Source organism: Dipodomys merriami, unplaced genomic scaffold (assembly GCF_024711535.1).
Source record: "Dipodomys merriami isolate MVZ:Mamm:240054 unplaced genomic scaffold, mDipMer1.0.p SCAF_510, whole genome shotgun sequence".
NCBI lineage: Eukaryota > Metazoa > Chordata > Mammalia > Rodentia > Heteromyidae > Dipodomys > Dipodomys merriami.
In genome coordinates, this window is record NW_027206081.1 from 764,818 (window position 1) to 788,496 (window position 23,679).

A 23,679-nucleotide genomic window follows, 5' to 3' on the forward strand; every position below is an offset into this window, starting at 1 on the left:
TGCAGTGTTTGTGATTTTTTAATCAGAAATAATTTTAGTTTATCTGTTGAAATGAGTAGTACAGAAACTAAAGTATTTCTGGTGCTTTTCTGAAAAAGTATATATTAAAATATCCTATATTCTATGTTTGTATAATGTTCATAATTTATTTTATTCTCTCCTAGATATACTTGAATTTTACATTATTTAAAATATATAGGTTCAATAATGTGTCCTTTCATTTTGCATTCCATATAGAAACAGCTTGAGATTCCTTTTTTCCCTAGGTCCTAATATTATTTTCTCTGGGATAAAATGACAATGTTGTCTAATTTCAAAAGTTTTGTAAAGTTTATGCTATGTAAACGCCTTTCTTTCTAAGGTGAAGATTTAATACACTGATGTCAAACTAAATTTAATTATATGAATTACATGTATTTTTACACTTGTAATTTTGTAATCCACATTTTAATAACTGTTTTTCATTTCTTGCATCTGAAGAAAGAAAAATATGGAATACTTCACAAACTTTCATATCATCCTTGTGCAAGTGCTATGTTAACCTCTGTATTGTAATTTGTGTATACATACTGCTGAAGCATGTCGTATCCTCTAAATTTAAGTAGTTAATGATGCAATCTTTACACAGGCTTATATCTATGAGTGCCTACTTATAACAAGGAAACCTTATTGTTCCTAACAATGCTATTGATCTTATTTCCCTAAAATTCTGTGAATAGTGGGAAAAAATTATATTGTTCAGTCGATTGATCACATTTGAAAATTTTTTTGTCGATGACTATTTTAAATATTTTTCACTTGGATTTTGATAGTACTTTCAATTATTTATAGCTACATCCAAAAGTGCTGGCTTTTTCAAGTACTTATTTATCCAACTGAATTAGCTTTGTGGTGCTAATGGATTCAAAGTAAGCCTTGCTTAAGAGCTACTTCTAAACTTCTGCAGCTGACATTATCACAAATGAGGTCTAACTGGCACAAATGACTACCTAACCTTGACCCTTCTTCCATGTAGGAACAGACTAACCAGACTATGTTAGTCTGACAGCATAGATTGTCGTAGATGAACAAAACTAATCATAGTTTTGTTTTTGTTTTTGTTTTTTTTTGGGTCCAGTCGTGGGGCCTGAACTCTGGGCCTGGGCGCTGTCCCTCAGCTCTTCAGCTCAAGGCTAGCGCTCTACCACTTGAGCCCCAGTACCACTTCCGGCTTTTTTCTTTTTGCTTATGTGGTGCTGAAGAATAGAACCCAGGGCCTCAGGCGTGCAAGGCAAGCGTTCTACCACTGAGCCACCTTCCCAGCCCCAAAAATAATCATAGTTTTAAGGGATCGTAGAGAGATGAACAGTTCAGATAGAACTGTTCAGACTAGAAGGTATTTTATCAAAATACAATTGGTTATTATACCTACCATTTCAAAAGTACCTAAAGCCAAGAAGGTGAAAAAATTGTTGATATGCATGATAACTTAATGTCCTGGCCCGTCTACCATCCAACCAGGCAGGAACTTACACTACTCCCTTTCTATCACTAATTATTCTCATAGTCGCAGGAGAAGTCCATATGTTTCTCCTCATTATTAGGCCTTAAATTGGTAATGTTTTAATCACAGTGTTTCCTCTTGCCTCCAGGCTGTAAATCTACAAATGGTAAAGCTTTAGGTCTAACTCTATCAAACACTTATGTAGAGATAATTGAATAATACTTTAAAACAGAGTTTCCTTTGATGCAGTAACCACAACTGAACAATGCAAAACATGTGACTTTTTATTATATTATATATAGTTATATATTTTATATTTATATGTGCTGATTTTGTATTTCACACAGTGAAACTTACTAAAATTAAATGGTAATTTGACAAATAAATTGATATTTATTTATTCAGTAAATAGAATTTGAATATACGTAATTAGGTTTAAAATATATATTAGAATATAAAAAGTATCAATGCAATGTCTTTGGTATAAACTTGTGATACATTGTAACTGTTCTTGGTCTTCTGAATTCACATGGCAAAAAATGTTGTTTTCGTCTAATCTATAAGGTATTTTACTCTGATGCTCTGTTTATTGTTTTAACTAACTGGTCCCAAACTGTTTTTCTCTATATTTCTGAAGCATTCCAACTGATTATGCCCAAATTTGCTGATAAGATGTCTAAAAATATTATTCTTCTGCAGGTCCCATGTGTCACAGGATCCCAGTTCCCAGTTACCTCTATCATCACATAACAGGGGCAAGACTTCTCACCAAGGACCATGCAACATGCCAACACAAAGTAATTGAAGAACCATCTCAATTTCTCATTTCTTATATTTCAGGGCCCCAATTCCTTGAGATGCAAGAATTAGTAGTAAGTAATTACGAAATGGAAAGCAACTTAAAATGAAGGATGAGCTCACAAAATGTGAGAGAAAGTACTATAATTCAAACATTCATCTTACAGATGAACAGCCCATATGAGTGAACAAGTTCACAAAGTGCCATAAAATTATTTTTTATTCCCCTCCCCTATGATTAATGAAAGATTTTAGTCCAGTATAAGTGGGCCAAAAAATAGTTCCTGAAAGGATAGATCCATAATTGGTCTACCAAGGCCCGGAAAACTTGGCTTAGAGGTCAAATGTAATTCAGAAAAACATTGAGAAATCCTTAGTGCTTCAAAACACTGGGCCTTCAGTACAACATGGTTCTGCTGAATGAAAATGTCACTCTCAAACCAATGCTAATCTACATTTAATCTCATGAAAGTGTATTCCTTTTCAAATAAACTTTTTAAAATCACATTAGCCAAAATAACATTTGACAAGTAGTTGATACTTAGTGACATTACAAGTTTTTCAAGTGTAGGGAACAAGTTACAATAGAGTTGAATTATTTACCCAGCACTAATGCCAAACTCGTTCAACCATTCATTAAAGTATAGAAATAGAACCACACACAACTTGTGTTGTTCAGTAGGAGCCTTCCAGAAATGCATTAAATAGATCAGCCTCCCAAATTTCCAACCCAAACTTTAGCTAATAAAGTAAATTTCATCATTTAATAAGGTACATTTTAAAAAGTCACAAATAGTTGCCTTATCATATGTTATTTTATGTTTTCCCTATCTGTCTAAAATATTAAGAAATATTATTTTATGCTTACGCTAACTCTCTAACATAGTAAGAAATATGACTTTATGTCTTGAATATGGGTACTCATCAGAGATATGCCAAAAATAAAATCTGTCTTCTATTTCAATCATATTCCTCTATAAGAATAAATTTTAGTTTTCTTCTTTTTTGAAAACTTATAGGTAGTATAAAATATTATCCCATGTAAAATAAAACAATCACACCATTGTGCAAAGCCATTTTTAAAAATTGGTAGTTAGGAATACATTCTAAGCCATTTTTAACGTTCTTTTTGACTAAAGATTACTCTCCCAAATGGATGAAATAAAATCATGTTTAGGTGCTTCATGTCTCCAGTCTTGCAAATTGTTACTGCAGATGAATGAATTATGGAAATATAAGCTGACATCAGTTCAAGCATATGCAGGATTGAAACTCCATGGAATGTATATAAACCTTTCAAAGTATTAACAGATAGTTTAACAGAATGACTATCCGGAATTTGAAATCAGAGAGGAATTATAGTAAAGGCATAGAAATAATTAAAAATGAACAAGGGGCAAGTACAGCTAGAATACTCAATGTACACACGTGATAAAGGAAGTGGTAAATTGAAACTAAATCTTGGAGAAAGGGTTGCTTGAGAATGATGGAAGCAGTGACTCTGATCTAGGAGTATAGGACAATTAGATGGACATGTTTAATTGTAACATACTTGCACAACCTTTTCAAATTCAGTTAAAAAAACAACAAAAAACAAAAACAAACAAAAATCACAACCAAACAGCAGTCTCTAGGGAGTATGAATATGACCTCTCAAAATTTTAGGCAGTTAATGAAGGGCAGTCTTGGGAAAAGCAAACAAAGCTATACAAAGAGGGAAGTTTGGGATAGGGGAGAATTTTTAACAGATTTAAATAGATTGTCTAAGGTTATGAATGACCTATATCTGCTGCAAATAGTATTTTTCTTCTAGGAGTTCTCTGTCTGAACTGGATAATCCAGTCCTGATACATATTTGAAAGCTTGTGAAGATAGAATGGAAGAAACAAGAACAAGAACCCAATACTCCACTGGAGAGAAAACAATCCTCTATCTTTTCTCTAATCTCTCTTCACTACCCTTTCTTCATACTTTTAAGTCAATTGATTTTGAATTATATTTTTCCTTGTTTCTTCTGGCAAAATAATTGGTCAAAGTAATTCATTAAATATTATTTGCCATTATTTTCAAGGAAATCGAAGTGTCAATCCAAAAATTCATATGGAACAATAAAAGACCCCGAATAGCAAAAATGATACTCAACAGAAAGAACACTGCTGGATGAATATTAATGCCAAATTTCGAACTCTCCTATAAAGCCATAGTAATCAAAACAGCTTGGTACTGGCACAAGAACAGTCCTCAGGACCAATGGAATGGAATTGAAAACCCAGAAATGAACCTACAGACCTATAGCCATCTAATCTTCGATAAGGGAGCTAAAAAAAATAGAATAGAAGAAAGACAGGCTCTTCAGTAAATGGTGCTGGCAACATTGTTTAACTACTTGTAGAAAACTAAAGCTAGATCTTTATATATCACCCTGCACCAGAATCAACTCCAAATGGATCAAAGACCTCGGAGTCAAATCAGACACTGAAAACATTACAGGATGGAATAGGAGAAACCTTAGAACTCCTTGGCACAGGCCCAAATTTTCTTAATCGAGACCCAGAAACACAACAAATCAAAGAAAGGTTGGACACATGGGATTGCATGAAATTCCAGTTTTCTGCATGGCAAAAGACATATCTAGAAAGATCAAGAGAAAGCCAACAGATTGGGAGAAGATTTTCACTAGCCCATACAACGGAAAAGGGTCTCATATCTAAAATATACCTGGAATTCAAAAAAATAAATAAATCCCCCAACAACAAATCCTCAAAGAAACAAATGCCCAATAAATAAGTGGGCTAAAAACTTAAAGAGAAACTTCTCTGAAGAGGAAAGAAGGATGGCCAATAGACACATGAAGAAATGCTAAAATTCCCTAGCCATAAAAGAAATGTAAATGAAAACAACATTGAGATACCACCTCACCCCAGTTAGAATGTAAAAATCAAGAACTCTAATAACAACAGATGCTGGAGGGGATGTGGACAGAAGGGAACTTTACTGCATTGTTGTTGGGAGTGTGAACTTGTTCAACCACTTTGGAAAGTAGTATGGAGGTTCCTCAAAAGACTGTACATAGAGCTCCCCTATTACCAAGCAATTCCACTTCGGGGCCTTTACCCAAATGTTCACAAACAAGACCACACTACAGCTACCAGCACGACTATATTTATTACAGCTTTATTAACTATAGCTAAGATATGGAATCAACCCACATGCCCCTCAGTAGAGCAATGGATCAATAAAATGTGGTATATATACACAATGGAATTCTATGTCTCCATCAGAAAGAATGACATTGCCATATTTTTTAGGAAATGGAAAGACTTGGGAAAAATTATACTAAGTGAAGTAAGCCAGGCCCAAAGAAACATAGGTCCCATGGTTTCGGTTATTTGCAATAACAAGTATATGTCTGAGTCAAGCTGAAAAAAATCAGATAATTAGTTGTTATGGAAATGATCCCTAAGATATGTATTCAAATGTTTTTTGTTTCCTTTCATGAAATTGTTTATAACACATTTATAAGATTATTTCTTGGTTGCTTTGTTTGTCCCTCCCCCACGGTATAACCTCTGCTTTCACTGTATTTGATATCGGTATAATTTGTGGAGGGGAAGGGAAAAAACAAATTGTTTAAATAGGGATACCTGTGGACCCATTGCAACAATGAGATGTATAAGTCCTTATGTTGAATACGTACTTCACAACTTTAGTGCGAGATGGGGAGTGCGGGGTAGGAGGATTGGGTGGGGGGCAGGGTAGAATTGGAAGAGATGGGAAGGGGAAACAAGTGAGGAGGGTACAATGCTAGATGAAAAACCTACTCATTATCTTGCCCATGTAATTGTAAGCCCTCTGTACAGTATTTTCACAATAAAAAAAGAAAAATAAATACATAAATATTATTTGCAGTTTTCTTCTTTCATGCTGTTTAATTGGCCAAGCCTGTCCATTAAACTTCGGTCTTGAATTTGGTTTCCATGAAACAACATCTATGTTAATGAAGAGAAATCTAATGTAAAACTTTGTCTCCAGAAAATAGTCCAAGAAACTGTGGTCACAAATATTTGGCTATAATTTTTCTTTTTCTTTTACCTTGAAAGACTTATTGTGTCTAAAGTGCCCACAAAAATATGTACTCCATAATTTTTGGTTTCAATCAATTCTAACCTCAAAGATACATTTGGCTAAAATGATGCTTAGAGGAAACCGAAAATACTGCACTTTTATCTTTTCTCTTAAGACTTTCCTTAGATACATTCTCAGGAACAGTGAAGTTATTCTATGCAAAGTTATTTCCATAGATTTTTTTTCTCTTGGTCTAGCATTTGTTCACCAAGATGTATGGAGGAGAATAGAGTTAAATCACCCATACCTTGGACGACAGTGTTTGTTGCAAAATGACAATGCTTCTATGTCCTACTTCTATATCCGCCTCTTAGCTCTTGACTGATTTCCAATTAATCACAGCTTCTTGGCTTCAAGTCTAGTGAAGCTGAAGGACTATACGGTCTCTACCACTGCTACATCTTCATGATTTCTCTTTTAAAACTCTTTAAGTTGCCTCATTTGGATGTTGAATTTATTTTCATGTCTTCATTCAAGTTGTTCTGTATTGTAGTGAGCCAAATAGGCTCTGTAAAATCACTGTAGGTGCTAAAATTATTAACACAATTATATGAAAATATTTTGGCCTTCCTTCACTACTGAAGACAATTCTCTTAACTAGGACTTCTAAGAACACTTTTTTCTTACCTTTTCCATTTGCTCAATTCTTTTCTGAACCCAAAACTTTTTGGCATATGTAATTAGAGAAGTCTTCACCATCTCTTGATAGTAGGGATATTATTTATTGTCAGCCACTTAAAAATATGAAATCATTGGTTTGAAATATCCAATCAGATTTTTTTTCTGTGTTTCAGTGCTTCACGTGCAAAGACATTGTGGAAAGTGTTACAAACAGAAATGTGTAAACCCAACACCTTCTTTCATTGTAGAGGGCATTTTCTCTCTATATATTTTGACCCAAATTATCTTTTTCAGAGAATTAGTTTGATAATTAAAGGTAAATTCACAAATTTTGATGTCTTAAGAAGTTTGAACAAAATGTACTTATGGATAATATATTTATAAGCAATTTAAATTTCATTACACTTCACTAAGTTGTCTCTGAAACACGTGTTATCTCATGTCCAATGGTGTCCTTGTGCTATTTCAATGAAGCCAGAAAACATTCATTTTATCTGGAGCAGCACCTAGATTGTTACTGGAAGTAAGTGGAAGTAACTGTTACTGGATGTGGAAACTGATCCCAGGAGAGGAATTGAACATAGGAATGAAAAAGTTCAGGTTAACTTTTGCTTTCCTTTTTACTGTACAAGAAAAGAATCCAAGGCTTGAAGGAAACTCTGTCCCTGACTTTTCTGAGTGTATTCTTTACTCATATAAAACTTGTCTGTAAACTTCTGGTTGAGAGTATTACAAAAGAAAACAATATGGCATTTGAAGGCCAGCATAGAACAAAAGGAAATAAATTTGTTTTAAAAGTATTCTACTGCAAAGAAACAAAGATATGGAGGTTTTAAAGTGTCTTATGGATGGATGTTTCACCCCTGAGATGATTCTCTTGTTGCAGGATTCAGTTATCAATTCCTTTAGTTTGGTCCTGAGTTTTCCATAGCAATAAGGATTCCAAAAAAGCAGGATACAGTTGAGTATGGTCAGCAAAAACAGCCGCTTCTCAGATCACTACTCCTTTAAGGAAAGTCCCAAAGAAATACCCAGGGTTTGTTTTCTTTGCTTGTTTGTTTATTTTGTGCTGGTTCTGGGGTTGGAACTCAGAGGTTGGACCCTGTGCCTGAACAGTTATCTTTCTTTCCCACCTGCCTCCAAAGCTAGTACTCTATTGCTTGAGTCAAAACTCCACTTCTGGCTTTTTTGGTGTTTAATTACAGATTAGAGTTTGAAAGACTCTCCTGACTGGGTTGGCTTTGAACTAAGACAGTAAGAAAGCTAAATGATATCAACTGTATGGACTTCACTTTTGAACCAAGAAATATTATATGAAGTTCATTATAAAGCTAATTAATATTTGACAATTTTTGAAGTGAATATGTTCAGCGAATTAGCCATAACTTAAATAAGTCAGCAAGAGTAGGTGCACTGAATCATTTGGAAAGATTACTATTGACTTCATCATTCCTTTGGGGGAAACTTAAAGCCATATTTGCACTTTTTGTTGGTTGTGGGGAATGAACACAGATCCTGGGCACTGTGGCTCAGCTCTTCAGCTCAACTTGAGGGTTCTACCACTTTAGCTACAGCACCACTTCCGGGTTTCTGGTGGTTAATTGAAGATAAGTGTTTCATGGACTTTCCTGACCAGACTGGATTTGAACCACAATCCTCTGATCTCAACCTCCTGAGTAGCTAGGATTACAGGCAGGAGCCACCAGCACCAAGCTCATATTTGCATTTATGTGCAGTTAATGTCACTCTGTAGACAAAGAATGGAAATTTGAATCAAATGATGTGACATTGCAGCTTTTCAGAATAATTGACGTAGCAATAAATATGTCCTCCTTTTCCATTTTGTTACATTAACGACTCAGGTGCTATGGGAACCTTACCTTAGCATCCTCTTTCATCTTTGTAGGTGTATTTAGTATCAGGAAATGTTCATAGAGAAATGTAGAAAGACTGAGGTTTTTAGAAAGCAAAGGCGATCAGGTATGAAAGAACAGTATAGAAGGAGATACATTTATTACACAAAGATTAAGAATTTGCCTAAGAGATTTAGAATGCTAAAGGCAATGAGGAATAAGCCTAGTTGATAACTAGCTCTTCAATAGCTAAAAATGGTTCCCTAGAACGGTTTCTGTTATACCATAGTTACTATCATTTATTCCTTCCATCTGGAGTTATTCCTTCTCTTCTGTCACAACTATTAATTAGCCTCTGCCTTTATGGTGCCATGACTGGCAAAAAAGTTTTCCAAATCTCACTTAGACTACCCTTCTCATTGTAATTAGTAATGAACCCACTCAAAAGCCTGGAATCTTTGAATTTCCAGAATTAACCTACAACTGACATCTAAGCACATTCCTGGCATTAATTGCCATGACCTAATGAACAAAACTTTTTTTTTTCAACACAGTATCCTAACATAGGTAAAGAACATGAATTAGCGACTAATGTCAGGTATCAGTATGGAAGGAGCAATTATATTCCAAGTATGGGTTCTTTATTTTGCATTTACTAACTAAATATTCATTTGTGTTGCTGTTGTTGTTTTGGCAATCCTGGGGCTGAAACTCAGGGCTTCGGAACTCTGTTTTTTTTTTTTTCTAAAGGCTAACCCTCTACTACTTGAGGCACAGGACCACTACCAGTCTTTCTTTTTCAGTTTATGTGGTACTGAGGAATTAAACTCAGGGTTTCATGAATGCTAGGCAACTACCCTACAATGAAGCCACATTCCAAGAACCCTAAATGAATTTCTTAAGATGGCATTACATTTTCATTCCATAACTATGTATCATATTTTTAGCAAGAAATTTTTGCTAGAAAAGGGCATTGAACACAGTACTGAGTTTAGTAAGGCGAGATGGACAATGAATAACTGTCATGGTCTAGCTAGGGCAGAGAGGGACTTATTTCATGGAGCTGGTACAACAGACTGAGCGAGACAGCTGACCAACAGCCCACCTCCAGAATGAGAGGGCCACCTAGGTTACAACCACATGGGGATGCTGGGCCACCTCCTCTAGAACCCATTCAATCAGTTCCTGAGAGAGATAGCGAGAAAGAAAGAAATTCAGAATTACACTTAAGCCAGGTGCCGGTGACTCAGGTCTATAATCCTAAGTAAAATGGAGGCTGAGATATGAGGATCGTGGTTTATAGCCAGCCTGGGCAGGAACACCTGTGAGACTCTTATCTCCAAAGAATCACCAGAAAACTGGAAGTGGCACTGTGACTCAAATGGTAGAGTGCTAGCTTTGAGCTAAGCAGCTCGGGGAGCTGTCGCAGGCCCAGAGTTCAAGCCCCATGACTGAAAAAAAGTGGACTTCCCATCACAAAAAGTGGACTGAATAGCACTCATTATCTGAGGGAGTATGGCAGAGAAGTCAGGCTGAGCTTCCTATCAGCTGGGAGTAATTATTAGGTCACCAGGCTTCTCTGTGCCTCAGTTTCCCCAGCTTCAAAACTGAACAAATTGAAGGATCCTCTTCCTCATGAGGATAGGGTAATAAAGAAAGAGGGCCATGTTTTGATTCATACTCCCATACATGTCGCAACTTTAATAACACACACCATCTGAGATCTTTCCCGGTATCTTCCTGTCATATGCTCACAGAATTACCAAGAACCGTATATGACGGCCCCTCCTTTTATGGTTGACCCTGTTCCAGAGATCCCTCTGTATTAATCTCTTGTTTACTAACTAGTGTCCCATGAGGAGATTGAAGTCCAGTGGTTGAGGCCCAACCCAGAGCTTCACCTCTTATCAAGAATCAGCTACCGTGGACTGAGTTTGGGACAATCCATATAAACCAATGACTGAGTGTGGCACTACATGTCTACCATCCCAACTACAGAGGACCGGGCCTGGTGACTCATGCCTGTCACAGATAGGAGGACCATGATCCAGCCCAGCCTGAGCATATATTAAGTCTCCATCTCAGAAATGCCCAAGACAGAAAAGCTTGGCTAGCATGGTAGAAGACCTGATCAGCAAGCCTAAGGCCTTGAGGTCAAACTTTAATATACCTAAAAGAACCAGAGTCTCAGCCAGAAGCTCATGCCTATAATCCTAGATACTCAGGAGGCTAAGATCTGAAGATCCCAGCTCAAGAGTTAAAGTAGGGCTGGCCTCCCCTATTAGAGTTCATCATGAGAAGACCCAGAGTCTGCTCCATACTAGCAGGACTCATATCCTTACTAAGTGTTGGCCATGCTCTCTGTCCCTCTGGGAGGCAACCCCCTGTAGTCTTTACTCCAAGGTGCTTCAAGCTCCCACTGCCACCAACCAGGCCCAAGGGAGTACACAGCTCCAGGGTACACAGATCCCTCATTCTTGTAATTTAACAGTGCTGAGTCCCCTTCAAGCGTCTCACCCCAAAGATATCTGTACTTACCTATGGATGTTCAGTCCATTCATGTTTAGTGTGGTTATTCCTTGTACTTTTGTTTTATTCATTTATTTGCTGTTGATTTTACTGTGATGACACCCATTCCATTTATTACATTGATTACATCCTACCACATGGCATCTAAATTTGTAGATGTTTTCTCCATCATGCCTGACACCCAGGACTCTCAGAGAAAAGGAAAAAACAGTTTCACACTTGGCTTCTTACTCCATGATCCAATTGTAGGTAGTGCTGGCATCTGAACTCAGGGCCTAGCAGGACCAATTGGCAAATAGTTCAAGGTGACCACACCAGCCTGTGAGCAACAAAGGAGTTAGGCCATTCCCAGGATCTGACATTGATCCCCAGGGTGGGTCACAATAGTCATAAATTCATAATTTAAACATACGATATATATTTACATATACATGTGGACAGCATCTTGCATTTGGTGTACTTATTCTCCTTATTTTCTGCCTTAATGGAAGTATGGTGTATTTTACTGAGTAAGGTGACAGATATTACAGTGCTTACATGGATGACAATGTATTGAGATTTCTATAGGGTTTCCTATGCATTCTCCATTCTAACTTAGACTCAGGACTTTCACAGGATAGGAAAACAGGTGAATCGATGTGCTTCACACATCAGGATTCATCTTTTGGCAGTGTTGGGATTTGAACTCAGAACCTAGCAGGCCCAAATGGGGAATGGGTCAAGGTGAGGACACAAGCCTTAGATTAATGGAGATAGGCTGTTCCCAGGACCTGGCATTGAGTCCCAGGGAGGGCCAGATAGTCATAAATTCATAATTTAAATGTAGGATCTATATTTACATACATGTGTAGACAGCATCTTGCATTCGGTGCACTTCTCCTTATTTTGTGTCTAATTCATGGAGTTATTTGTATTTTACTGAGTATGGTGACAGGTATAACTGTGCTGACATGAATGATAATCTCTTCCAATGGTTATAGGGTTGCCTATGCATTCTACATCCTAGTTGAGGCCGGGCACTTTCACAGGAGAGGAAAACATGTGCAATGACTGGCTTCTGAAAACAGAATGTATATTTTGTCAATGCTGAGATTTGAACTGAGGTGTGGGTAGCTCTGTTGCATTTTGGAAAAGGGAAAGCTCACCATCCTTGAATATTAGAATGTCAGGCCTGGTCCAGGGCCTGATTTGATGTCCCAGCACTGGACAAAATAACAAGCCCACCTTTTTTAAACATAAGATTTCTCTTTACCTACAGGTGTTCTATGCATCTTGCATTCAGTGTAGTTATTCTTTTTATTTTTGTGTCTTAGTCATGGATGTATTGTGTATTTTATTGAGTATGGTGATAGATATAACTGTGCTGACATGGATGACAACCTATTCCCAAGGCTATAAAGTTGTCTCTATAGAATTGTCCATCCTTGCTGAGACCCAGGACTTTCACAAGACAGGAAAGCGGGTGGATCTATTGGCTTCTCACATCAAGGTGAATCCTTTGGCAGTGCTGGGATTTGAACTCAAGGCCTAGCAGGCCCAATTGGTGAATAGGTCACGGTGAACACACAGCCTGTGAGACACTAAGGTGCTAGGCCGTTGCCAGAAACTGAGATGAAGCCCTGGTGGAGGGCAAAATAGTGGTAAATTCATTATTTAAACATAGGTTCTATATTTCCATACATGGTTGGGCAGCATCTTGCATTCTGTGTAGTCATTCCCTTTATTTTGTGTCTTATTCATTGATATATTGTGTATTTTCTTGTGTATAGGATGACAGATATAACTGTTGTGACCTAAAGGGCAACCAATTCCCATGAGGGTAGAGTTGCCTATGCATTCTCCATCCTAGCTGATACCAGGACTTGCACATCACAGGAAAACAGGTGCACCGACTGGCTTCGCACATCAAGGAGAATATTTTGGCAGTGCTGGGATTTGAACTCAAGGCCTAGCAAGCCCAATTGGAGAATGGGTCATGGTGAACACACAAGCCTAGAGCCACTAAGGAGCTGGGCCGTTCCAAAGAACAGAGATTGAGCCCCAGGGAGTTCACAATAGTCCTGAATGGATCATTTAAACATGGGATATATATTCACATCTGTGTGTGGACTGCATTGCACATTTAGTTTAATTATTCTATTTTGTATGCTATTCATGGATGTATTGTGTGTTTTATTGAGTATATGATGACAAGTATAACTGGGCTGACATGGATAACAACCTATTCCCATGGCCACAGGGTGGCCCATGCATTCCATTCTACATCCTAGCTGAGACCCAAGACTTGCACAGAAAAGTAAAACAGGTGCAACGATTGGCTTCTGACATCAGGGTGAATCTTTGGCTCTGCTGGGATCCTAACTTGGGGTCTAGCAGACCCAAGCGACAAATTGGTCCATGTCACCAGCCTGTGAGCCACTAATGAGCAAGGCCTTTCCCAGGACCTGAGATGGAGTCCCTAGGTGGGGGGGGGGGAAGGGCACAAAGCAGTCATCCATTCCTAAGTTGAATGTAGTATGCAAATAAGTACATATTTGTATAGAGTAGGAGAGATGATGACCTGTGATGGAATCCACTCTACCATGTGTCTACTGATTCTTGGATCTTTCCACATGCATCCATTTCATGACTATGATGATTAATCAACACTTCTTTACAAATAAGTAATACCCCACGATTCTTGCTTATCATTTCCTACTCATATCACACATGAGCTACTCATTCAAGTATGAGATCGATACTGGTCCAGATACCAGTATCTCAGGATTTCTTGCCAATGCCTTCTCATGGCAGGGCTGAATTCAAGGTTCAAGCATGGAACACATACTCCTTATATATATTTTAAAGATAGGATTTATACTTCCATACCGATGTTCAGTCCATATTGTGTTTGGTGTGGTTATTCATTTTATTTCTTGTTTTATTCATTTATTTACCATTTATTTTATTGACTCTGATGACACCTATACCATTTATTACATTGCTTACATACTATCACATAGCATCTACATTTGTAGATATGTTCTCCATCATGCCTGACACCAAGTACTCTCCCAGAAAAGAAAACATGTGTCACACTCGGTTTCCTAATCCAAAATTAAATATTTGGCAGTGCTGGGATCTGAACTCAGGGCCTAGCAGGCACAATTCATGAATGGGTGAGTGTGAGCACAGCAGCCTCTAGCCAAAAAGCTTTCAGGTAGTTCCCAGGCGCTAAGATCGTTCCCCAAGTTTGTCCAAAACAGCAATAAGTGGATAGGAAGATGGTAGTATACAAATAAATATATATTGCTAAAGAGTGCCAGAGCAGTCTCTCTACGATTGAATGACATCTACTACGTTCCTACCAACTCTTAGGTATTTATTATATCACCATTGACATAATATTATTCTTTTCATGCTTAATAAACTATTAATTAAGATCAATCAGCATCCTAGGATTATTGCATCCAATTTTACACTAGACAAATTCATGAACTACTCTTTCAATCCGTATTTTTAGGCATAGGAATGAGTCTCTTGTGGTCTCGTGCCATTGGTAGGTGTCAGGATCAGGATTTGAACCCAGAGCCTATGTTGACATGTTGGCTTATGGCTTCCCTGATAGCCTGCCAGCCATCAGCAATGGCAGGTCAGGTCCACTTTGCAACCGTGTCATTCAAACCCAGGATGGTCACTGTGCAAAGAAAAAAATTATAAAGCCCCCCCCAGCCCTCTACAGGTTGGCACTTTTTCTGCTGTCCCACATTTTTTTCCTGCAAGCTCTCTGGGCCTAGGGTCCCAGGATAGGCTATGGGTCCTGAGGCTGTACCCCAGCCTAGAGAGTTCAAAGCTGAGGCAGAATTGCCACGACCTGTGTGTAAGCCCCGTGGTTGGCAAAACTAGTTAATTAATTAACTAAATTTAAAAAATAAAGCTCACTGGTTTGGAATTTCTGCCAGTTTTCTTTCCTAGCCTGGGATTTGAACTTAGGGTCTTGCTAAATTCGTAGAATTGTGAGTGAAGGTGCAGAGTTGCCAGTAATTGAGTTCAAACCCTATGTCAAGCCAAAAATATATAATTAAGTCACTGACCTCAGCAGGGAAAGGTAGCTGTGGAGATGGGAGGGATAGGATGGTAGGGGGAAAACAAAGGAGTAGGCAACAATGCTCAATAGGAAATGTACTCATTACTTTGCTCATGTAACTATGACCCCTCTGTAAAACAATTTTACAATAAAAAAGTACAAAAATTAATGTAGTGCTGAAGAAGCATTTTGGGGGTAAGTGAAGGATGACTGAATAGCTGTACAAAATTATACACTGCTTATTTTTAATGTTCAGTATGGAATTGAATAAACATATCTGCTTCCAATACAAATATTAAGTCACTGTATTGGAACTGAGGCCAGTATTTCTGGCATTGATGGGATTTGAGCTCACCATCTGGGTAACTCTTTTACACCATTTGTGAAGGGAAAGCTCACTGTCCTTGAGGAAAAGAAATTGAAGCTAGAATTCCCAGGGCCTGAATTAAGGCCCTGCAAGGGAAAAAATATTTATATACATGTGTAATATATGACATATATGTACATATGCATGATTATTTCATATTATGATTATTATTATTAATTTTGTATTTATTTTATTTTTATTTTATTCATTATATTGTTTATTGTATTTAATATTATTATTCACATAATATTTATTATGTTTTGTACATCTATTATAAAATTATACCCAATAATTTAGGATATTGACTCATTTTTATTAATACTTTATTAAGTGTTTAAACATGATACATAATTAAATGGAGCCATTTGTCACAGTCATCACATGTATAGAGTCTGTTTCAGTATGAGCTTTGTCTTATTTATCTTTGAAAAACTTCCTATAGTGACTTCTTTAGATGATTTATACTCAGAAGCGTTTCTTTGAGGATAGTCAAGTTGAGGGATAAAATTGGAAAGTTGGGGCTGGGAATGTGGCTTAGTGGTAGAAAGCTTGCTCAGAATGTATGAATGCCAGGGTTTAAATAGTACCATATACTCAGAAAAAGCAAGAAGCTGTGGAGTGGCTCAAGTGGTAGACCACAAGTCTTGATAAAAATGAGCTCAGAGACAGTATCCAGGCCCTTAGTACAAGCACCAGGTCTGGCAATAAAAACAGGCCAGATGTCCGTGGTTCACACCTGGAATCCTAGCTTCTCAGGAGGCTCAGATCTGAAGACCACAGTTTGAAGACAGCCTAGGGAAGGAAAGCCTGTTATACTCTTACTTCCAATGAACCACCAAAAGACCCCATTTGGAGCTGTGGGTCAAGTGGTAGAGGGTTTACCTTGAGCTGAAGGGCTCAGGGACAGTGCCCAGGTTTTAGTTTGGGACACACAACTGGAAAAAAGAGTGAGGAATAATCAAAGAACTTTTCCTATTTGCTAATTATGGTGAATATTTTCTGGAAAATGAATGCTTTTGTACACCAGAATTGGAGTCAGAACTCAAGATTCAAGTGTAGCACATCCATATGCCCAGCCTCTCAGACTCTAGTATTATAACCTTGTTTCCTACAGGGTTCTGAAAGGTCCATTGTTGAAAGGCTTAATATGCTCCCAAAGCCCTTTGTGATAAGCAGCTGATTTGTGTTGTCAATGTCATTACAGTTCTGAACCTAGCAGAGAACCAGTAGCTCATGCCCATCACCTGATCTCAGGAGTCTGAGGTCTCAGGATCACAGGTTGAAGTCATCTAGGGCAGAAAAGTCTATGACACTCTGACTTCCACTTCTGAAAGGTCAGATGTTCAAGAGCTTCCTGTGTTTTCCTTGGTGATGAGAAGTACTTGCACTCTAAATGTTCTTAGAGTTCTTGAGCAATAGAAACAGGAAAGAAACACTTTTGAGCAATCCTGGATTCATATGAAGTTCTCAGCATCCAAGCCCTAGACATGTTAACAGGAAGAACTCCAATGAACAATGTATTTGAAGGACAGAAAACAGTTTCAAAAAGTCATGCTAGGTACAGAGACCTAGGCCTGCAGGATTAGGAGGCAGAATGTACATAAGGAAGCTCAACAGGGAAGTGAACTGCAAAACCACTTCATTCATTTCAGGAACAGCCAGCAATGAGGGGGGGGGGGAATCTGAAACATTTGTCAGAGTTACACCGGGGTGAGGCTTTTCTCAGCCTCTTCAAACAATGACGAATTAACCTTCCTCCATCAGGTGAAGGGAGCCTCAGTTTATCTTTAGGTTAACAATAGAGAGCCAATTTAGTGGGGGAGGCGGGGGGAAAAGAGTAGAAAAACCTTGCTCTCTGGTCTTAGGGAGTGGGTTTTTTGACTCTGTCAGGTTTGAAGGCCCTTCTACTATATCTGCCAGTCCATTGTCCTTCCTTCATTCTCCACATCATTAATGCAAATCATCAGTCCAAGGAGAGGAAGGGACCTTTCTCTTAGGTTTCCAAGCACTTAAGTTGGAACATGGCACTGTCGTCTTGACTCTGGGGCTCTTGGTTGCCTGAGAAGTGGGACAGAAACAGTCTTTCTGCTTTATGGTTGTGTGAAGCTGATGCTGGTGTCCTGGCACAGCAGAAGGCCTCATGGGTAGGAAGTGTTCCCTCCTTTCCTTCTTACAACAAAGATCACATTCATCTATCAACTTCCTTCTTTCCTTCCTTCCTTTCTTCCTTCCTTCCTTCCTTTTCTTTCTTTCTTTCTCTTTCTTTCTTTTCCTTCCTTCCTTCCTTCCATCTGTCTTCTTTCTTTCCTTCCTTCCTTCCTTCCTACTTTCTTTCTTTCTCCCTTTCTCTCTCTCTTTCTTTCTTTCTTCCTTTCTTTCTTTCTTCCTTGCTTGCTTTCTTTTTTTTCTTTCTTTCTTTCTGTCTTTCTTTCTATCTGCCTACCTACCTACCTACTGACCTACCTACCTACCTAGTTATCTCTGTGACATTTCCTGGGCTGAACTCAAGGCCTGGACACTGTCTCTAGCACTCTACTACTTGAGCCACAGCACCAATTCTGGCTTTGTCTGTGTATGTGCTCCTGAGGAATCAAACCTAGGGCTTCTTGCATGCTACGCAATCACTCTCATTATTCCACATTCCCAGCCTCCTCATCTTTTTCTTAATGGTATTTTTACATAAGTATGGTACCATTTTATGTTCTCAAGTTTAATATTCTGAATACCGGTTACTTTTATGAATCCCGATCTTCTCTACCCTTGCCTGATTTGTGACTGTTCCTGCCTTGGTCTCATAATAAAATGTAAATAAAGGCTTTTGAGAGCTTCAGTGTGCATCATATAAGGACACAGGCCTGAAAACTTGGAAGAGCAAAGCAATGGGGCTGAAATGAAGAGAATGATGCAGTATATGCAACTAGCATATCTGAATAATAAACCAGTAAATAAAAGCAGAAGCATTGCATAGAGCCTGATGTGTTCCTGAGCTGTTTTGCTCAAGGCTGAGGCCCTACCACCACCACAGCTCCACTTCCAGCCATCTGATCGTTATTGGACATAACCAACTCCCAGGCTTTCCTCCCTGGTCTGGCTTGTGTCTCCTGCTCGGCTTTCTCTCTCAAAGATAGAGTTCGACCCGTTGGAATGACTCTGTTAAGAATTCAGATTGTCCAGATTAAAAAATGAAGAAGAAAAGAAAGAAGGTGCCAGTGGCTGGTGACTGTCATCCCAACTCCTCAGGATGCTGAGATGCAGAGAATCTGAGTTTGAATCCAGCCAGCATAAGAAAGTCCTTGACACTGTTATTTCTAAGAGATCACAGAAAAACCCAGAAATGAGGCTGTGACTCAATCTTAATGAACTACCATGAGCAAAAGAAGCTCAGGGAAAACACCTAGGCTCATAGTTCAACCCCAGTACCTGCCCCCTCAAAAAGAGCCTGTACCTCCATGTCTTTGTTTATGTATGGATGTATTCCTATAGATGAAGCTCCGGAGTAGCTATGATGAATAGCACCAAGCTAGGAAATTTCTATTCAATACTATGAGTTCATAACACAGAGAATGCTTTTATGATATTGCATGTTCCAGGCTTCCCCTTAATGCTCCCAGTGTAGGCTGAAGGTTGCTCTGCATGCCAGGCCTGCTGGAAGAAGTCTCTCTCATTGTCTAAACAGGCAGACAAAAGGCCTCAATCCTGTACAGCTGTGTAAGAAGCAACTCCATCTGGGCCACTTAATGAGGAGGAGTGTGGGCAGGCTCTGAAAGCCACGAGAAAAAGGCCTCTTCGTTCCCCAAGCGATCTCTCTCCCCAGGGCTCTGTTTTGACAGGAAGCCTTCATCTTTGCAACCTCCCCTGGCAGGCCAATTTCTGTGCACTTATCCTGTCTTTGTGAGATTATATTCCGGTGTTCAGATACAGTGCTCAATATAATTCAGGAGTCCTTCTGGCAGACAACTAGGGCACTGAACCTAATGAAATGTTTCATTGTTGGTGATGATGGGCCTATGGTGACTCTCATAGGTTTCCGGAAGCTTTGGAAATACAAGCACATGTCAGATATCAAAAAGCTTCCTGTCATCTAGGGCTGGTGAATCTCATGAGGTTTTGAAACGTTTAACCTCTCTTAATTGGGCCCAGAGTAGCTAGATTTTGGGGATGAACACAGGACCTGGGTGCTGACCATGAGGTCAGTGAAGAAACCCAGTGCTTTACCATTTTGTGTAACAACATCACTTCTGGTCTCTCTCTCTCTCTCTCTCTCTCTCTCTCTCTCTCTCTCTCTCTCTCTCTCTCTCTCTCTCTCTCTCTCTCTCTCTCTCTCTCTCTCTCTCTCTCTCTCTCTCTCTCTCTCTCTCTCTCTCTCTCTCTCTCTCTCTGTGCGTGTGTGTGTGCATGCGGGTGTATGTGTATGATCTCACACATAATTGAGTCCAGGAGCTTGAACTCAGGACATGAGCACTGTATCTAGTTTCTCTTGTACAGGATAGCCCTCTCCTACTTGAGCCACAGAGCCACTTCAGGCTTTTTCCTAGTGATGTGGTCCTGAGAAATCAAGCCCAGGGTTTCATGTATGCAAAGCCCTCTACACCTAAGGCACATTCCCAGCCCTCTACTTCAGGCTTGTTAGTTTATTTCTGTTTTTTTATTGTTGTTGTTGTCGGGTGTAGGAATTGAAGTCTGGGCCTGGGTGCTGTCCCTGAGCAATTCAGCTCTAATCTTATGCTCTACCACTTGAGCCACAGCACCACTTCAGGTTTTCTGGTGGTCCATTGTAGTTAAGTGTCTCCAGGACTTTCATGCCCAGGCTAGCTTTGAACTTTGATCTTCAGATATCATCCTCCTGCGTAGCTAGGATGACAGGCATGAGCCACAAGCACCCAGGTTTAACTTCAAGTTCTTAGTGGTGAATTGGAGATAATAGTCTCATGGTACCTTTTGTGTCTGGGATAGTTTGGAACCCAGATCCACAGATCTCAGCTTCTAGAGAAGGCAGGATGACACACTTTAGCTACCCACCCCTTGGCCATAGCCTCTATTGCAAGGGGGTCCATGACTCCACGCGGTGGAGTGCTAGCCATGAGCCCAAGAGGTAAGGGTCAGCGTCTACGCTGCAGGTTCAAGGTTCATGACTGAGAAAAACAAAACAAAACAATTGTCTGCAGGAGACATAGTAATACATAATTACTTTATGTATTTAGTAATACATAATAATAATCTTTAGTAATACATAATTTCATCCCTGCCATGGTGACCTATCTGAGCCTCAATATTCTTGTCTGCATTATCATCTGAATTGTGGAGTTCTTACAAGGACACGATATAAGAATGCACCTGTTGAAGGACACAGCACATGGCATTCTTTGCATAACTCAGCACACAGTTTAAGCCCCGTGGCTGCCCCCCCCCAAAAAAAGTTAAAGTCCTGGCTACAAAGTTGGGCCATTTTATCTGCCATACCTGGGATTTGAACTCAGGGACTGGGTTAGTCTATTGTGCTATGGATGAAGTGGAAGCTAACCTCTTGGGAAAAAAAAATCAGGAGCATTTCCCAGGGCGTGAATTCCAGCCCCAGAACTGGCAAAAATAATATTTATATGCATGTAAAATATATATCATATGTATGAATTTGCATAGAAATTACATATTGTACCTAGTACACACTATTTGCACAGAAAGGAAAACAGGACAATATTGGCTTTTTATTCCACCTATTGCCTTAGGAACTGCTGGGATTTGAACTCAGGGACTGGAATGCCCAATTAATCAAGGGGTCAGTGTAAGCACAGCAGCCTCAAACAAATTCCCTGCCAGGCAGTTCCCAGGACCTGAAATCTAGACCCAGGAGTGGCCAATATATAAACAAATACACACACACACACACATATAGAGAGAGATAGAGAGAGAGAGAGAGAGAGAGAGAGAGAGAGAGAGAGAGAGAGAGAGATAGAGAGAGAGAGAGGGAGAGAGAGAGGGAGAGAGAGAGAGAGATGTACATTCTACTGTATATTTAAATGTATAAATATATTTTTAGACTGTGAGATATCTATGTATTATTAAATTGCATGTAATACATTACTAATCATTATTAGGTATTAAATTATGCCTCCATGTAATAATGTATCATGGATTAAGGCACACTAAAGTGCTTCTTGTTTAAAAGGTGTTCAGGGACAATGTCTAGGTTCATAGTTCAAGCCTCAGGACCTGCACCAAAAAAAAGGGCCAGTAACAACATGTGTCTATGTATGTATGCATTATGTCTATTGGTGTACATCCAGAGTCACTATGAAGAAAAGCATCCAGCTAAGAAATTTGTTTTGAATAGAATGATGTCATAGCACAGAGAGTGCTTTCAAGAGAGTGCATGTTACTGGTCAAAAAAAAAATTAAGGCCCTGATTTGGAACTTGTACCATTTTTCTCGCAGGCCTGGGATTTGAACTCAGGGTTTGGGTAACTTTGTGGCACTGTATGGGAGGGGAAACTCACCGTCGTTGAAGACAAGTATTTCAGACCAGTTTCTAGGGTCTGAATCCAGCCACAGCACTGGAAAAAATCATATTCATACATGAGCTCTATTTACATACATGTGTTCACTCCATATGACATTTATTACATTTATTTATTTTTATTTTATTTAGTATTATTACATATATAAAATTTATTACATTTATTATATCTCATCACATGGATTGATTTGCATATGGATTATACATCATACTGAGCCCTAGTACTTTTACAGAGAAGGAAAAAAATGTGTCAAAATAGGCTTCTGACTACACATATAACTTTTGGCAATGCTGGGATTTGAAGTTATAGCCCACAATGCCCAATTCATGAATGGGTCAGTTGTAGAACAAAATCCTTTGGAAAACTGAGCTGCCAGGCAATTCTGAGGACCTGCAATCAAGCAATAATAGTGGCAGATAGATTGATAGATAGATAGATAGATAGATAGATAGATAGATAGATAGATAGATAGATAGATAGATAGATAGATAGATAGATAGATGTGTATCTAGATAGATGTGTAGTTTGCTATATATATATATATATGAGAGAGAGACAATGTGAGGATATTAAATTATATATTATGAATTATTAGTTATTAAATTATGCCTCCATTTCATGAAGTATCATGTGTGAATACTTATTAAAGCATTAATGTAAAAGTAGTCAGTATTACTTAATTAGGAGAATAATACCTTGGTGCTAGAATGGAAGACATAATCCACTACTTTTTGTGTGGCATTCTATAAGAGAATCATGAACTAACTGCAAATTTAATTGTTACTTTTATAACATTCCATTAAGCATTCCCACGGATAGGAATGATTTTCTCAAGATCTCCCTCCATTTGTAGGTGGCAGTCTTGGCATTTGAACTCCAGGCCTGGATAGTTTACTTCGAAATGCAAACCATTAGTATGACACTGTGAAGATTTCAGATTGTCACGATGAAAGAAAAGAATGAGAAGAAAAGAAAGCCAGGTATCAGTGGATCCTGCCTGTAATCCTAACTCTTCAGGAGGCTGAGAGGTCGAGAATGCCAGTTTGAATTCAGCCAACACAGGAAAGTCCACCTCACTCTTATTTCTGAGGAATCACAGGAAAAAAAATCCCCATGAATGGGTGTATGGCTCAAGGCAGAGCGCTACCCTTGAGCAAAAGGAGCTCAGGAACAGTGCCCAGGCTCATAGTACATCCCCCGGACCTGCCAAAAAAGAAAAGCCAGTAACTCCATGTCTCCCCATGTATGTATGCATGTATTTCTATCGGTGAAGATCCAGAGTCTCTATGATGAAAAGCACTCAGCTAGGAAATTTGCTTTGAATA

The 23,679-nt window shown here is 38.8% G+C and overlaps 1 pseudogene; it reads right to left on the bottom strand.

Moving 5' to 3' along the window:
• Window positions 1–484: 484 nt before the first annotated feature.
• LOC138810934 (U6 spliceosomal RNA) lies at window positions 485–581 on the bottom strand (annotated as a pseudogene).
• Window positions 582–23,679: the final 23,098 nt, after the last annotated feature.